At 47.3% G+C, this 19,005-nt stretch overlaps 1 protein-coding gene across 3 annotated transcripts in view; it reads right to left on the bottom strand.

Annotated features, from left to right (window-relative positions):
* VEGFB (vascular endothelial growth factor B) overlaps window positions 1-19,005 on the bottom strand; it is a 582,522-nt gene that overhangs the window by 80,386 nt on the left and 483,131 nt on the right. The window lies entirely within an intron of this gene.

Below are 19,005 nucleotides of genomic sequence, written 5' to 3'. Positions count from 1 at the left end.
GACACCTTCATTGAAGTATGCTAGAGCTCAAATCTATGAATTATTGACCCTTTTTAGCTCTTCCCTGCTCCAGGAAGCCATTTACTGACAGGAAAGTATTTTATGATTTTTAAAGTTTTCAGGCAGAGAAAGAAAACAAAAAGGAACACAGCCTATTTATTTGTGTGCCTGGCACTATACATACACATGTCTATCTCATCATGTCACCCCGTTTCTCCTTTAATATACAGTGGGTTGCAAAAGTATTCGGCCCCCTTGAAGTTTTCCACATTTTGTCATATTACTGCCACAAACATGAATCAATTTTATTGGAATTCTACATGAAAGACCAACACAAAGTGGTGTACACATGAGAAGTGGAACAAAAATCATACCTGATTCCAAACATTTTTTACAAATAAATAACTGCAAAGTGGTGTGTGCATAATTATTTGGCCCCCTTTGATCTGAGTGTAGTCAGTTGCCCATAGACATTGCCTGATGAGTGCTAATGACTAAATAGAGTGCACCTGTGTGTAATCTAATGTCAGTACAAATACAGATGCTCTGTGAGGGCCTCAGAGGTTGTCTAAGAGAATATTGGGAGCAACAACACCGTGAAGTCCAAAGAACACACAAGACAGGTCAGGGATCAAGTTATTGAGAAATTTAAAGCAGGCTTAGGCTACAAAAAGATTTCCAAAGCCTTGAACATCCCACGGAGCACTGTTCAAGTGATCATTCAGAAATGGAAGGAGTATGGCACAGCTGTAAACCTACCAAGACAAGGCCATCCACCTAAACTCACAGGCCGAACAAGGAGAGCGCTGATCAGAAATGCAGTCAAGAGGCCCATGGTGACTCTGGACGAGCTGCAGAGATCTACAGCTCAGGTGGGAGACTCTGTCCATAGGACAACTATTAGTCATGCACTGTACAAAGTTGGCCTTTATGGAAGAGTGGCAAGAAGAAAGGCATAAGAAGTCCCGTTTGCAGTTTGCCACAAGCCATGTGGGGGACACAGCAACCATGTGGAAGAAGGTGCTCTGGTCAGATGAGACCAAAATGGACCTTTTTGGCCAAAATGCAAAACGCTATGTGTGGCGGAAAACTAACACTGCACATCAATCTGAACACACCATCCCCGCTGTCAAATATGGTGGTGGCAGCATCATGCTCGGGTGGTGCATCTCTTCAGCAGGGACAGGGAAGCTAGTCAGAGTTGATGGGAAGATGGATCGAGACAAATACAGGGCAAACTTGGAAGAAAACCTCTTGGAGACTGCAAAAGACTGGAGACTGGGGCGGAGATTCACCTTCCAGCAGGACAATGACCTTAAACATAAAGCCAGGGCAACAATGGAATGGTTTAAAACAAAACATATCTATGTGTTAGAATGGCCCAGTCAAAGTCCAGATCTAAATCCAATCGAGAATCTGTGGCAAGATCTGAAAACTGCTGTTCACAAACGCTGTCCATCTAATCTGACTGAGCTGGAGCTGTTTTGCAAAGAAGAATGGGCAAGGATTTCAGTCTCTAGATGTGCAAAGCTGGTAGAGACATACCCTAAAAGACTGGCAGCTGTAATTGCAGCAAAAGGTGGTTCTACAAAGTATTGACTCAGGGGGCCGAATAATTACGCATACCTCACTTTGCAGTTATTTATTTGTAAAAAATGTTTGGAATCATGTATGATTTTCGATCCACTTCTCACATGTACACCACTTTGTATTGGTCTTTCACGTGGAATTCAAATAAAATTGATGCATGCTTGTGGCAGTAATGTGACAAAATGTGGAAAACTTCAAGGGGACCGAATACTTTTGCAACCCACTGTACTACAGGCTTTGCACACTTGAACCTAATTAGAGGTATGGAAATGTACATGGGAATTTATTTTAATAAAATTTTCAGATTTATAACTTTATGTAAACATTTCTCTTTCATGTTAAAGGAACCGAGCAGCATCTTTAGCTCATAAGGCACCTTAGTATTACATTAAAAATGCATGCTAACAATGTGGCTCATTAATAAACAAAAATTCCATTCTACCTCTTCTTTTTACATTTAAATGTTTGTCTGAGCTTTTATTACCCTACTTCCCAGGCCTGCCTCTGCAGAAATAGCAGGCAGATAAGGACTGTTGTAATTAGCAGTAACAATGAGCAAACAAAAGCTTTCATCAGCAGGGAGTGGGAGTCAAACAGTTTAAAGAAGTCACACTTAATTACCTACACACCTTCCCTCTGGGTTACAGATTGCCCAGCAAGCTCATGATTAACCATAACTCCTAGGAGTGGGTATAGGAGTGGGTAAGGGGCTGAAAGAGATCAAAAAGCCTCCTTGCTTAAAGCAGAACTGAAAGATCTTAAAAAAGTAAGAGTTTCACTTACCTGGGACTTCTGCCAGCCACCTGCAGCCGACCTGTGTCCTGGGATGTGACATACCGACCATCCATTCTCACGCCGCGGCTCACTTTCACTTTGCACAGTGGTGCGGCCCTGCCACGCGCATCCTTGCTTACGCTCACAGCACATGGAGAGTACTGCGCAGACACAGTAGAGATTTTCTCATACTGCGCCTACGCAGGACGCTCCTGACCACAGGAACATGTATGAAGAGGGTGCCAGGGCGCAGTGAAGGCCGACTTAGAAGTCAGCTTCCACTATGAGAAGAAAAATGAGCCGCGGTGGGGTAATGGAAGATTCGTATGTCACGGCCTGGGCACAGGTCTGCTGCAGTGGTCTGGCAGAAGCCCCAGGTAAGTTAAACTCTTATTTTTTAAGACCTTTCAGTTCCACTTTAAATGGTATGCAAAACAGAAGTTTGCCTTCTTAACCACTTGAGGACCCTGGGCTTTACCCCCCTTAAGGACCAGGCACTTTTTTTCCATTCAGACCACTGCAGCTTTCACGGTTTATTGCTCGCTCATACAACCTACCACCTAAATGAATTTTGGCTCCTTTTCTTGTCACTAATAAAGCTTTCTTTTGGTGCTATTTGATTGCTGCTGCGATTTTTACTTTTTATTATAATCATCAAAAAAGACATGAATTTTGTCAAAAAAATGATTCTTTTTAACTTTCTGTGCTGACATTTTTCAAATAAAGTAACATTTCTGTATACATGCAGCATGAAAAATGTGGACAAACATGTTTTTGATAAAAAAAAACCCATTCAGCCTATATTTATTGGTTTGGGTAAAAGTTATAGCGTTTACAAACTATGGTGCAAAAAGTGAATTTTCCCATTTTCCAGCATCTATGACTTTTCTGACCACCTGACATGTTTCATGAGGGGCTAGAATTCCAGGATAGTATAAATACCCCCCAAATGACCCCATTTTGGAAAGAAGACATCCCAAAGTATTCACTGAGAGGCATAGTGAGTTCATAGAAGATATTATTTTTTGTCACAAGTAAGCGGAAAATGACACTTTGTGACAAAAAAAAAGTTTACATTTCTTCTAATTTGCGACAAAAAAAAATGAAATCTGCCACGGACTCACCATGCCCCTCTCTGACTACCTTGAAGTGTCTACTTTCCAAAATGGGGTCATTTGTGGGGTGTGTTTACTGTCCTGACATTTTGGGGGGTGCTAAATTGTAAGCACCCCTATAAAGCCTAAAGGTGCTCATTGGACTTTGGGCCCCTTGGCGCAGTTAGGCTGCAAAAAAGTGCCACACATGTAGTATTGCCGTACTCAGGAGAAGTAGTATAATGTGTTTTAGGGTGTATTTTTACACATACCCATGCTGGGTGGGAGAAATATCTCTGTAAATGACAATTGTTTATTTTTTTTTACACACAATTGTCCATTTACAGAGATATTTCTCCCACTCAGCATGGGTATGTGTAAAAATACACCCCAAAACACATTAAACTACTTCTCCTGAGTACGGCGATACCACATGTGTGGCACGTTTTTGCACCCTAACTGCGCTAAGTGGCCCAAAGTCCAATGAGTACCTTTAGGATTTCACAGGTCATTTTTGTTTCAAGACTACTCCTCACGGTTTAGGGCCCCTAAAATGCCAGGGCAGTATAGGAACCCCACAAATGACCCCATTTTAGAAAGAAGACACCCCAAGGTATTCCGTTAGGAGTATGGTGAGTTCATAGAAGATTTTATTTTTTTGTCACAAGTTAGCGGAAAATGACACTTTGTGAAAAAAAACTATTAAAATCAATTTCCGCTAACTTGTGACAAAAAATAAAATCTTCTATGAACTCGCTATACTCCTAACGGAATACCTTGGGGTGTATTCTTTCTAAAATGGGGTCATTTGTGGGGTTCCTATACTGCCCTGGCATTTTAGGGGCCCTAAACCGTGAGGAGTAGTCTTGAAACGAAATTTCTGAAAATGACCTGTGAAATCCTAAAGGTACTCATTGGACTTTGGGACCTTTAGCGCAGTTAGGGTGCAAAAAAGTGCCACACATGTGGTATCGCCGTACTCGGGAGAAGTAGTACAATGTGTTTTGGGGTGTATTTTTACACATACCCATGCTGGGTGGGAGAAATAACTCTGTAAATGGACAATTGTGTGTAAAAAAAATCAAAAAGATTGTCATTTACAGAGGTATTTCTCCCATCCAGCATGGGTATGTGTAAAAATACACCCCAAAACACATTGTACTACTTCTCCCGAGTACGGCAATACCACATGTGTGGCACTTTTTTGCACCCTAACTGCGCTAAAAGGCCCAAAGTCCAATGAGTACCTTTAGGATTTCACACGTCATTTTTGTTTCAAGACTACTCCTCACGGTTTAGGGCCCCTAAAATGCCAGGGCAGTATAGGAACCCCACTAATGACCCCATTTGAGAAAGAAGACACCCCAAGGTATTCCGTTAGGAGTATGGTGAGTTCATAGAAGTTTTTATTTTTTTGTCACAAGGTAGCGGAAATTGATTTTATTTGTTTTTTTCACAAAGTGTCATTTTCCGCTAACTTGTGACAAAAAATAAAATCTTCTATGAACTCACCATACTCCTAACGGAATACCTTTGGGTGTCTTCTTTCTAGAATGGGGTCATTTGTGGGGTTCCTATACTGCCCTGGCATTTTAGGGGCCCTAAACCGTGAGGAGTAGTCTTGAAACCAAATGTCGCAAAATGACCTGTGAAATCCTAAAGGTACTCATTGGACTTTGGGCCCCTTAGCGTACTTAGGGTGTAAAAAAGTGCCACACATGTGGTACCGCCGTACTCAGGAGAAGTAGTATAATGTGTTTTGGGGTGTATTTTTACACATACCCATGCTAAGTGGGAGAAATATCTCTGTAAATGACAATTGTTTGATTTATTTTACACACAATTGTCCATTTACATAGAAATTTCTCCCACCCAGCATGGGTATGTGTAAAAACACACCCCAAAACACATTATACTACTTTTCCTGAGTACGGCGGTACCACATGTGTGACACTTTTTTGCAGCCTAGGTGCGCTAAGGGGCCCAACGTCCTATTCACAGGTCATTTTGAGGCATTTGTTTTCTAGACTACTCCTCGCGGTTTAGGGCCCCTAAAATGCCAGGGCAGTATAGGAACCCCACAAGTGACCCCATTTTAGAAAGAAGACACCCCAAGGTATTCTGTTAGGTGTATGGCGAGTTCATAGAAGATTTTATTTTTTGCCACAAGTTAGTGAAAAATGACACTTTGTGAAAAAAAACCAATAAAAATCAATTTCCGCTAACTTTTGACAAAAAAAATCTTCTATGAACTCGTCATACACCTAACAGAATACCTTGGGGTGTCTTTTTTTCTAAAATGGGGTCACTTGTGGGGTTCCTATACCGCCCTGGCATTTTACGGGCCCAAAACCGTGAGTAGTCTGGAAACCAAATGTCTCAAAATGACTGTTCAGGGGTATAAGCATCTGCAAATTTTGATGACAGGTGGTCTATGAGGGGGCGAATTTTGTGGAACCAGTCATAAGCAGGGTGGCCTTTTAGATGACAGGTGGTATTGGGCCTGATCTGATGGATAGGAGTGCTAGGGGGGTGACAGGAGGTGATTGATGGGTGTCTCAGGGGGTGGTTAGAGGGGAAAATAGATGCAATCAATGCACTGGGGAGGTGATCGGAAGGGGGTCTGAGGGGGATCTGAGGGTTTGGCCGAGTGATCAGGAGCCCACAGGGGCAAATTAGGGCCTGATCTGATGGGTAGGTGTGCTAGGGGGTGACAGGAGGTGATTGATGGGTGTCTCAAGGTGTGATTAGAGGGGGGAATAGATGCAAGCAATGCACTGGCGAGGTGATCAGGGCTGGGGTCTGAGGGCATTCTGAGGGTGTGGGCGGGTGATTGAGTGCCCTAGGGGCAGATAGGGGTCTAATCTGATAGGTAGCAGTGACAGGGGGTGATTGATGGGTAATTAGTGGGTGTTTAGGGTAGAGAACAGATGTAAACACTGCACTTGGGAGGTGATCGGACGTCGGATCTGCGGGCGATCTATTGGTGTGGGTGGGTGATCAGATTGCCCGCAAGGGGGAGGTTAGAGGCTGATTGATAGGTGGCAGTGACAGCGGGTGATTGATGGGTGGCCGTGACAGGGGGTGATTGATGGGTGGCAGTGACAGGGGGTGATTGATGGGTGATTGATAGGTGATTGACAGGTGATTGACAGGTAATCAGTGGGTTATTACAGGGGAGAACAGATGTAAATATTGCACTGGCGAATTGATAAGGGGGGGTCTGAGGGCAATCTGAGCGTGTAGGTGGGTGATTGGGTGCCCGCAAGGGGCAGATTAGGGTCTGATCTGATGGGTAACAGTGACAGGTGGTGATAGGGGGTGATTGATGGGTAATTAGTGGGTGTTTAGAGGAGAGAATAGATGTAAACACTGCGCTTGGGTGGTGATCTGATGTCGGATCTGCGGGCGATCTATTGGTGTGGGTGGGTGATCAGTTTGCCCGCAAGGGGCAGGTTAGGGGCTGATTGATGGGTGGCAGTGACAGGGGGTGATTGATGGGTGGCAGTGACAGGGGGTGATTGATGGGTGATTGACAGGTGATCAGTGGGTTATTACAGGACAGATGTAAATAATGCCCTGGCGGATTGATAAGGGGGGGTCTGAGGGCAATCTGAGCGTGTAGGCGGGTGATTGGGTGCCCACAAGGGGCAGATTAGGGTCTGATCTGATAGGTAAAAGTGACAGGTGGTGATTTATGGGTGATTGATGGGTAATTAGTGGGTGTTTAGAGGAGAGAATAGATGTAAACAATGGATTTGGGAGATGATCTGATGTCGGATCTGCGGGCGATCTATTGGTGTGGGGGGGTGATCAGATTGCCCGCAAGGGGCAGGTTAGGGTCTGATTGATGGGTGGCAGTGACAGGGGGTGATTGATGGGTGATTGACAGGTGATTGACAGGTGATCAGGGGGGATAGATGCATACAGTACATGGGGGGGGGGGTCTGGGGGAGGTCTGGGGAGAATCTGAGGGGTGGGGGGTGATCAGGAGGGAGCAGGGGGAAGAGGGGGAGATAAAACAAAAAATAGCGTTAACAGATAGTGACAGGGAGTGATTGATGGGTGATTAGGGGGGTGATTGGGTGCAAACAGGGGTCTGGGGGTTGGGCAGGGGGGGGTCTGATGGGTGCTGTGGGCGATCTGGGGCAGGGGGGGGGGAATCAGTGTGCTTGGTGCAGACTAGGGTGGCTGCAGCCTACCCTGGTGGTCCCTCGGACACTGGGACCACCAGGGCAGGAGGCAGCCTGTATAATACACTTTGTAAACATTACAAAGTGTATTATACACTTTGTATGCGGCGATCGTCGGGTTAACATCCCGCCGGCGCTTCCGTATGTCCAGCGGGATGTTGCGGCGGGTGAGCGGCGCCAGGCGGAGGCGGAGGATCGCGTCACGGATGACGCGATCGCTCCGCCTATGCCCATACAAGGACCGCCGCATTTTGTCAATACGGCGGTCCTTGCGGCGTCCACTTCCCGGCCGCCATTTGTCTATACGGCGGTCGGGAAGTAGTTAAAACAGAAGGTATCTGTGATTATTCAGGTTGGAGTGAGCTTTGAGGTGTCCCACAGTGCATCACTGAGCACTGGATGAGGGCAGTGGGAAGGTGAGGTGGGGGGAGAATAGCAACTCCTACAGCTATTTGAAATCAGGACAAACTGCAGAAAAAAAGCTGCTTGGATCCCTTAAACACTTTGCAAAATACAATTGTGTTACTTTAAAAGAGTAGTTATTTACAAATGTTGCTTTTACATGAGCAAGAAGTATAACCCTTAGGGCATCTTTTCACAGAAATGTATGGGCTATGCAAATTTTTTTTTTTTAAGCTGGTGACATGCGCTACGCTGCACAGGGCATGAGTGCGTGGACATCATTACATTGCACAACTGGACCAATCATATTGGATTAATTAGATTGCAGCAATCACAATGCATGATTGGCCTAATCACTAATCACATTGCACCAATCACAATGCATGATTGGACCAATCAGATGAAACCAATCACACTGTACAATTGGACCAATCAGATTGAACCAATCACATTGCACAACAAGGCCAATCACATTGAACAATTAGATCAATTGTAGAATCTGATTGTTCGAATCTGATTTGGTCTAATTGTGACACCAGTCACCCTGTGACCGACTGTGCTAAGTTAGAGGACTCTACTGATTACAGTCTAAATGTGGCTACTAACGATCCATTTTCTAGCAAAATAATCGTTCAAGCGATCAGATAATTCTGATCGGAAGAATCACCATCAACAAACCAATCTTTGCTTCCTCTCTATCACAACCAACAAGAAAATCCAAATTTTGGTTTGACGAAAATCCAATCGTACAACTATTTTCATAATCATTCATAATCGATTGTGCCCATCAATGGAGATTATTTACAACCAACCCGATCAGAATTTCTCTAGAAATTGGACTGTTAGTGGCCACTTAAAGAACAGCTGCAGTTTAAATATTCCCATCTAAAATTAATGGCTGCAATTCAATTGGTGGCTTTAGGCTCCACCCACTTTACTGAATCTTAACCCCAGTCACCGGCTGTGTCAAGTCTGAGGACCCTTCCATTAAATGGCATCAATTTCATTATTCCCCTTGAAAATCCATAGGTAAATGATTGGCTGTTGTAGGCTCTCCCGACTTTTTTTTTTTTTAATTTTAACCCCAGTCACTGACAGTGCAAAGTTTTGGAACTCTAGCTTTAATACTGTGAGAATGACAGCTTTTTCAATGTTCCAAGTGAAGTCAAAAGGTGAAATCTAATTTAGCAGGTTGAGGTTCCACCCGCTTTTTTGAATCCTGAGAATGTGACCACATTTTTTTAGGATTACCCAATGACTATGTGACCCAAGTTTGGTTAGTGTAGCTTCAGAGCTATACCAGTGGTGGTAGTTTAATATTTTACAATGAAAAAGTGGGTTCTTCAGTGGCCAACCTAGGGGCTTGGAGGTAGTGTTGGGCGAACAGTGTTCGCCACTGTTCGGGTTCTGCAGAACATCACCCTGTTCGGGTGATGTTCGAGTTTGACCGAACACCTGATGGTGTTCGGCCAAACCGTTCGGCCATATGGCCGAACTAAGAGCGCATGGCCGAACGTTCCCCGAACGTTCGGCTAGCGCTGTGATTGGCCGAACGGGTCACGTGGTTCGGACCCGAACGCGCTCTGATTAGCCGAACGGGTCACGTGGTTCGGGTAAATAAATACCCAATCCACGTCATTTCTCAGCCATTTGTCTGTGGGTTTAGCTTTGGGTAGGCAGGCAGGGTAGTTCTCTCTCCAGCCAGGCTAGCCAGGGTCCCCCCAGTCATTGTGTCGCTGCTGGGAACAGTAGTACACCGCTCACCCACACTATATAGCATTGTGTTTACTGCCACTCTGTGTACACCGCTCACCCACCACTGTATAGCATTGTGTTTACTGCCACTCTGTGTCTCTGCTGGGAACAGTAGTGCACCGCTCACCCGCCACTGTATAGCATTGTGCTCTGTGTCGCTGCTGGGAATAGTAGTACACCGCTCACCCACCACTGTATAGCATTGTGCTCTGTGTCGCTGCTGGGAACAGTAGTACACCGCTCACCCACCACTGTATAGCATTGTGCTCTGTGTCGCTGCTGGGAATAGTAGTACACCGCTCACCCACCACTGTATAGCATTGTGCTCTGTGTCGCTGCTGGGAATAGTAGTACACCGCTCACCCACCACTGTATAGCATTGTGCTCTGTGTCGCTGCTGGGAACAGTAGTACACCGCTCACCCACCACTGTATAGCATTGTGCTCTGTGTCGCTGCTGGGAATAGTAGTACACCGCTCACCCACCACTGTATAGCATTGTGCTCTGTGTCGCTGCTGGGAACAGTAGTACACCGCTCACCCACCACTGTATAGAATTGTGCTCTGTGTCGCTGCTGAGAATAGTAGTACACCGCTCACCCACCACTGTATAGCATTGTGCTCTGTGTCGCTGCTGGGAATAGTAATACACCGCTCACCCACCACTGTATAGCATTGTGCTCTGTGTCGCTGCTGGGAATAGTAGTACACCGCTCACCCACCACTGTATAGCATTGTGCTCTGTGTCGCTGCTGGGAATAGTAGTACACCGCTCACCCACCACTGTATAGCATTGTGCTCTGTGTCGCTGCTGGGAATAGTAGTACACCGCTCACCCACCACTGTATAGCATTGTGCTCTGTGTCGCTGCTGGGAATAGTAGTACACCGCTCACCCACCACTGTATAGCATTGTGCTCTGTGTCGCTGCTGGGAATAGTAGTACACCGCTCACCCACCACTGTATAGCATTGTGCTCTGTGTCGCTGCTGGGAATAGTAGTACACCGCTCACCCACCACTATATAGCATTTCTGTACGGCCACTGTACTGCTGCCAGTCAGCGTGTACTTTAAGGATAAGTGAAATGAAGAAAAAATCCTGTGAAAGAGGGAGGGGCAAGGGAAGAGGTGTTTCCCCTGATGGTTCACGTACAGGCCACAGTGTAGCACCGAAGAAAACCCACTCAATACCGCCCATGTTGTCCAGGAAATCAACCCTCACAAATCCAAAAGAACAGGACCAGATAATTAATTGGATGACCTCTCAAGCGTCCAGCAGTGGGTTAAGCAGCACCAGCACATCACGCACGAGGTCCGAGTCCTCAGCCAGTTACAAGGAGCCAGTGGGCACAAAGCTGACACAACCGGCAGCGACACCACGCACACAACTGCCAAATAACCAGTCCGAAGAATTTCCTCAGGACACAATGGGGTATTCGCAGGAGCTATTCCCAGCCCAACAAACTTCCACCTTTCAAAGGTCAATGGAACAGCCAGAAATGTTGTGCCTGGATTCACAACCATTTACTGTGGGAAATGCACCGCGCACTGAAATGCAAGGCGAGTCCAAGGACTTTGAAACCCAAATCCCAGAGCAAGTTGGACAGGAGGGGTTTCAATTGCAGGAGGTCGGCCGAGAAGATCTGGAAGACGACGTTGGAGTGAGCTGCGCAGAGGTTGTTCTGGGGAGCTTTACTCCACGGCGGCGGCCCACAATCACATATGACGAGTTTGAGGAGATGGAAGAGGAGGGTTTGGACAATGTGGACACAGACCCAGATTTTGTATGTGAAGGAGAACATCGCCGTCGTAGCAGCACAGATGAGTCTGTTGAAGAACCCACTGCTGCACGAGTTCGCCTTGTGCCACAAGGTAGGCGGTGCGAAATTTCAGGCACCACAAGCGTGGAAGTTCAAGTGAGAAGCAAAAGAGGCGCAAACAGAAATCGCCTTTCTTTGAAGACTGCAGTGAGGATGGTACCATGGTGATTTGCAAGGTGTGCAAGACCCGCCTGAGCAGGGGGAAAAATATTAACAACCTCTCCACCACCAGCATGACCCGCCACATGGTATCCAAACATCCCACTCTGTGGGCAAACGCGGCAGGACAGGGTACCAGCAACACTGCCTCCCTTGGGGTCACCAGACTCACCACCAGACCCTCCTCAGCAGCAGCAGTAGCCCAGCCATTGCGTGGTTCACAACAACATTCACAAACATCAGACGACGCTGACACTGTCACTTTCCGGAATAGTGCTCTTGAGGTCTCCCAGTCTTCATCAAACACAACAACCAACAGCCCTTCAGTGTGCAGCGCTACGGTTCAGTTGTCTGTCTCGGAGATGTTGGAGCGCAAGAGGAAATTGCCAGCAAATGACCCCCGGGCTGTGGCACTAACAGCCAGCATAGCCAAGCTTCTGGCCTGCGAAATGCTGCCATATCGAGTGGTGGAGACAAACAGCTTCAAGGGCATGATGTCAGTGGATATCCCACGTTACGTGGTTCCCAGCCGCTACCACTTTGCGTGCTCTGCAGTGCCTGAGTTGCATGAGCACGTGGTCAGCAAAATAACCCGAAGCTTGAAGAATGCCGTTGCCTGCAAGGTTCACCTCACCACTGACACCTGGATGAGCGCGTTCGGCCAGGGTTGATACATCTCCCTTACCGCGCACTGGGTGAACCTTGTGGAGCCTGGCAGCGATTCCTCACCTGCTACGGCGCGGGTGTTGCCCACGCCGCAAAGAGCTGCACCACCGTCCCTCCCACTGGATAACAACAGCAGCACCTACCTCTCTGACTCCTTCTCCTCCAACACATCTCAAAGCTGTACCTCATCCGGAAACGCTAACCCAGCAGCAGTAGGATCGTGGAAGCAGTGCAGCACAGCTGTTGGCATGCGTCAGCAAGCGTTGCTGAAGCTGATCTGCCTTGGGGATAAGCAGCACATAGGGGAGGAAATTTGGAGGGGAATAAAGGAACAGACGGATTTGTGGCTGGCACCGCTGGACCTGAAACCGGGCATGGTTGTGTGTGATAATGAGAGTAATCTCATTCCCGCTTTAAGGTTGGCTAAGCTGACACACATCCCTTGCCTGGCGCACGTGATGAACCTAGTAGTTCAGCGGTTCCTGAGGACATACCGAGGCGTGGCCGATCTTCTGTTGAAGGTGCGATGAGTGGCCAAACATTGTAGAAATTCCAGTACTGCTTCGGGGGCACTCGCCAAGATGCAGGAGCGATTCAATCTCCCCCACCATCGCTTGCTGTGTGATGTCCCTACGCGCTGGAATTCTACGCTGCACATGCTAGCCCGCTATTGCGAGCAGAAGAGTGCAGTGGTCACGTACATGGCGGCGCAGTACCGAGGCGCATCCGGGCAGCTGCCAAGCTTCTGTGGATCCGATTGGGCCAACATGTTGGACCTCTGCCAAGTCCTCCAAAATTTTGAGCAATCCACGTTGCTTGTGAGCAGTGACAACTCTTCAGTCAGCATTACCATACCACTGCTGTGTTTACTGAAGAAGTCAATGTTGAAAATCAAGGAAACAGCTGTCATGATGCAACTGGGGGAATCTGAAGGAGAAAACGATCAGCGTGATGATACCAACATCAGGCCATCTGCCTCAGGAAACGCTGGCCCCAGCAGCTATGATGAAGAAGAGGAGGAGGAACAGCTGGAGTTGGAGCAGGAATTTCATGCCACCACTGACGAGGGCCAGAGCGGTGCACGTTGGACTTCCACAATTCAGCGCGAATGGTCAGCAGAAGCAGACCAGGAAGAAGGTGACGACTATGATGCATCACAACTATCACAACGCTCACAAGAGGATGATGAGGATTCTGGCAGGACTCTGGCACACATGACTCAATTCATGCTAGACTGCATTGAACGCGACCCACGCATTGTGTGCATTCTGGACAACACCAATTACTGGGTTTATACCCTTCTGGATCCACGGTACAAACACAATGTTCCAAAACTGCTTGAAGAAAGAGTCAGACAGGTCAAAATGGAAGAATACCAGCAGGCCCTTGTGGAGACTTTAGAGAGGAGATTGACATCCTCCCCCTCCTCTAGCCAGTTGTACGCCGACAGACTGACTTCCGCAAACCCAGGACGACCAGGAGGGCAGCAAACAACACAAGCCGCAGCTAGTGCCCAAAAGGGAATGGTATCGGCAGTGTCCTTGGAGTGGGAAAATTTTCTGACACCCATGCAGCAGCCCACAGAACAGCAAGCGTGCAGATCCACCTCCAACACCGATCGCCTGGAGAAGATGGTCAAGGACTACATGTCAGATGGCGTAGCTGTGTTGAACAATCCATCTGCACCCTTAAACTAATGGGTATCGAAGCTAGACACCTGGCACTAACTGGCAATGTACGCAATAGAGGTGCTGGCTTGCCCGGCAGCCAGCGTTATGTCGGAACGCTGTTTTTAGTGCTGCCAGGGGCATCGTCACAGAGCACGTGGTCGGCGTATCCGCCTCTCCACAGAAAATGCCGACCGTCTGACTCAAATTAAAGAGACTCCGTAACAAAAATTGCATCCTGTTTTTTATCATCCTACAAGTTCCAAAAGCTATTCTAATGTGTTCTGGCTTACTGCAGCATGTTCTACTATCACCATCTCTGTAATAAATCAACTTATCTCTCTCTTGTCAGACTTGTCAGCCTGTGTCTGGAAGGCTGCCAAGTTCTTCAGTGTTGTGGTTCTGTGATGCATCTCCCCCCTCCAGGCCCCTCTCTGCACACTGCCTGTGTATTATTTAGATTAGGGCAACTTCTCTCTTCTCTCTTATCTTTTACAAGCTGGATAAATCCTCCTCTGAGCTGGCTGGGCTTTCACATACTGAGGAATTACAGACAAAGGCAATGCTGTTTGCAGGAAGAAAGGAGCAGCCTGAAACTTCAGTGCATGAGAGCTGAAGGGGGAAAGAAACACACAAATGATCTCTTGAGATTCAAAAGGAAGGGTGTATACAGCCTGCTTGTGTATGAATGTATTTTCTATGTGTGGACATACTGTACATCAACCTACTTCCTGTTTTGGTGGCCATTTTGTTTGTTTATAAACAAACTTTTTAAAACTGTTTTTAACCACTTTTAATGCGGCGAGGAGCGGCGAAATTGTGACAGAGGGTAATAGGAGATGTCCCCTAACGCACTGGTATGTTTACTTTTGTGCGATTTTAGCAATACAGATTCTCTTTAAAATGAATCAATCCTGGATTGGAAACGACTACGCAACACTCCCGGACCCCAACCAAGTAACATGAACAATGAACATCTGTGATGGGTTAGCGTTTCCGGTCCCTGTTTATTGAACCTCTCATCTGTATTACATTTATGACTGCATGGCGACAAAATGCATTGCTATCCGCACGCTTCTTGTCCTCATGCAAGGCCTGGGTTGTTGTGTCTCAAAGCGTGGCTTTCTCCTCCTGCGCCGCCCTCCTCCTGTTCCATCACGTGTGCTGCTGCTGGGTTAGCGTTACTGGTCCCTTTTCCTGGAACCTCTTATCTGTATTACATTTATGACTGCATGGCGACAAAAAGCATGTTACCTGTGCAAAGAAAAATGACATTTTCCGCATTTAAAAGACATTTTTTTCCTTTGAAACTTTACAATCAATTTTCTCAAAAACTATAAGCTCTTTTTCAAATATTTTTTTTCCTCTTGTACCCACTCCCAAGGTGCACATACCCTGCAAATTTGGGGTATGTAGCATGTAAGGAAGCTTTACAAAGCACGAAAGTTCGGGTCCCCATTGACTTCCATTATGTTCGGAGTTCGGCGGCCATGTTCGGCGAACGTTCGCGAACCCGAACATCCAGGTGTTCGACCAACACTACTTGGAGGGTCTGATTGAAAAGCACTTTTCAATCCGAAAGCACAAATTGTTTTGAAAAGCACAATCAACCTACACCGCTATAGGTCAAAGAAGTGTGCAAAGTTTCATAACTGTACTCCTAAAACTGTAGGAGGAAACGTATAGAAAATAGCTAAATTTTGACTGGTTGTTTTAAACTCTGCCCACTATTTTTATTTGGGTTGATATCAAGAATAGCTATATAAGTGGCAATTATTTAAACATTTTCCCTGTCAAAGTCAACGGGGCGTATGCAAGATGAAAGTACATAGGGACATACAGCAGACAGCTTGGAAATTGTTATTATAGATGACCTTACATGGGCATTCAGAGCCCTACTTCATAGCACACCTATACACTACACAAGGGGCGTTGCTAGCCCTATTTTGGGGGGCACGTGCCCCCAATCTGTCCTGGGGTGCCCCGGATCTCTTCCCCAGGGGTGCCCGGCACTGCCCGCTGTCCCCTCCTGGCCGCCGCTGCCCCCCCCCCTGTCCCCACTGCCCGAGCGTCAGACCTCGATCAGCGGCGACCAGATGGAGCGGGGCGCTAGGACCTAGCGTACACCGCTGATATGCGGACGTGACATCACTTCCGCATATTCAGCGTGGTGCATCCGGCACCCGCTCTATCTGGTCGGGTCGCCCGCTGATCGAGGTCTGCTGGCTGCGAGGTGAGGGGGGTCCCAGTCACTAACTACCTAACGGGGGGCGTCTGTCACTCACTATCTACCGGGGGGTCCCTGTCACTCACTATCTACCGGGGGTCCCTGTCACTCACTATCTACCGGGGGTCCCTGTCACTCACTATCTACCGGGGGTCCCTGTCACTCACTATCTAAAGGGGGTCCCTGTCACTATCTAACGGGGGTCCCTGTCACTATCTAACGGGGGTCCCTGTCACTCACTATCTAAAGGGGGTCCCTGTCACTCACTATCTAAAGGGGGTCCCTGTCACTATCTAAAGGAGGTCCCTGTCACTATCTAAAGGGGGTCCCTGTCACTCATTATCTAATAGGGTCCCTGTCACTCCCTATCTAACGGGGGTCCCTGTCACTCACTATCTAATGGGGTCTCTGTCACTCACTATCTAACGGGGGTCCCTGTCACTCACTATCTACCGGGGGTCCCTGTCGCTCACTGTCACTCACTATCTACCGGGGGTCCCTGTCACTCACTATCTCCCGGGGGTCCCAGTCACTCACTATCTAAAGGGGGTCCCTGTCACTAACGGAGGTCCCTGTCACTCACTATCTACCGGGGGTCCCTGTCACTCACTATCTACTGGCGGTCCCTGTCACTCACTATCTACCGGGGGTCCCTGTCACTCACTATCTACCGGGGGTCCCTGTCACTCACTATCTACCGGGGGTCCCTGTCACTCACTATCTACCGGGGGTCCCTGTCACTCACTATCTACCGGGGGTCCCAGTCACTCACTATCTAAAGGGGGTCCCTGTCACTAACAGGGGTCCCTGTCACTCACTATCTACCGGGGGTCCCTGTCACTCCCTATCTACCGGAGGTCCCTGTCACTCACTATCTACCAGGGGTCCCTGTCATTCACTATCTAATGGGGGTCCCTGTCACTCACTAACTGGGGTTCCTGTCACTCACTATCTAACCCGGGGGTCCCTGTCACTCGCTATCTAACCTGGGGGTCCCTGTCACTCACTATCTAACGGGGGTCCCTGTCACTCACTACCTAACCTGGGGGCCGCCTGTCACTCACTAGCTAACCTGGGGGTCCCTGTCACTCACTACCTAACCTGGGGGGCTACCATATTAAGGAGGCATTCTGCCTATTTATGTGAAATGCTGTCTATTTATGTGCCTCATGGCTGCTGAATTTGTCTTTTTCGGAGCCTTATGATTTGTTAGGGGTCTCAAGATTGCTGAATTTGTCTTGTTGGGGGCCTCATGATTTGTTGGGAGGCCTCATGATTGCCAAATTTGTCTTGTTGGGGGCCATATGATTTGTTGGGGGCCTCGTGATTGCTGAATTTGTCTTGTTGGGGGCCTCACGATTGCTGAATTTGTCATGTCGGGGGCCTCACGATTGCTGAATTTGTCATGTCGGGGGCCTCACGATTGCTGAATTTGTCATGTCGGGGGCCTCACGATTGCTGAATTTGTCATGTCGGGGGCCTCTCGATTGCTGAATTTGTCATGTCGGAGGCCTCACAATTTCTGAATTTGTCATGTCGGGGGCCTCACGATTGCTGAATTTGTCTTGTTGGGGGCCTCATGATTTGTTGGGGGCCTCATGATTGCTGAATTTGTCTTGTTGGGGGCCTCATGATTGCTGAATTTGTCATGTCGGGGGCCTCACGATTGCTGAATTTGTCATGTCGGGGGCCTCACGATTGCTGAATTTGTCTTGTTGGGGGGTCACATCATTGCTAACTGCGAGACTATGAGAAAAGCTGAATCCTTATCATATGAGACAATAGCATTAAACCTACTTTTTTAGCTTTTTAAAACAGAAAATAAAATTGGAAGGTTCTAAAAAATGGAATACATTTTTCAGGAGTAGGATGGATGAAATTGTTTATCTTCACAGTTTATTTTCAACTTGGATTTTCCATAATGTTCATGTATGAGTTAAAACGTTTGTACAGTATTTAGTTTAAATTGCTGTTGCCACTTTGCGATAGATAAGTGACTTTTGGGTTGCAGTTTGGGCACACGGCCTCCAAAAGGTTCGCCACCACTGTCCTAATCTAATGTCCCACCATTGCTAGGTTCATGTAAATTTGTCTCCACCCGTTACCACACTTACATTCTAGTCCATGGCCCACCCATTTTTCGGTGCGCGCGATAAGCGTGCCGCACAACGTGATCCTCATATTTTTGGCACGCTAGCTGCAGTGTGCTGAATTCTGCTGCCTACAGTTTGTACAGTAATACTCTGTTCTCTAGTGCCTGCACTGTGTGCTGATCTACCTCCAGTGTGTACAGTGTAAGGTGTTACTCTGTGCCTTTACTGATTGTAAACCAGCTATATTGTATGCTGACCCCTGCTACTTTCAGTATGTACAGTATTAGCTGTAAAGCCTGGCACACACATACAATTTTGATTAGCCAATTTTAGCTCTGTTCATCAAATTCATTGTCTGTTGGCCCACTTACTGCACGGGGGTGGTAAAGTTGGTCAGTGATTGACCAAAAAATTGTATGTGCGTATGCATCTTTGATCTATGCCTATACTGATTGTATATTATCTAAATAAAGGACAGGGAGCTCCATCCAATATTTTGATAGGCAGGCCCGTTATCTGTAGCTTACACCGCTGCTGAGTTTATGTACATTTGGCCCCACCCAGGC

Source organism: Hyperolius riggenbachi, chromosome 11 (assembly GCF_040937935.1).
Source record: "Hyperolius riggenbachi isolate aHypRig1 chromosome 11, aHypRig1.pri, whole genome shotgun sequence".
In the NCBI taxonomy this organism is placed as follows: Eukaryota; Metazoa; Chordata; class Amphibia; order Anura; family Hyperoliidae; genus Hyperolius; species Hyperolius riggenbachi.
Note: the sequence above shows the minus strand (reverse complement) of the source record. Positions and strands in the feature narration are given on the sequence as shown.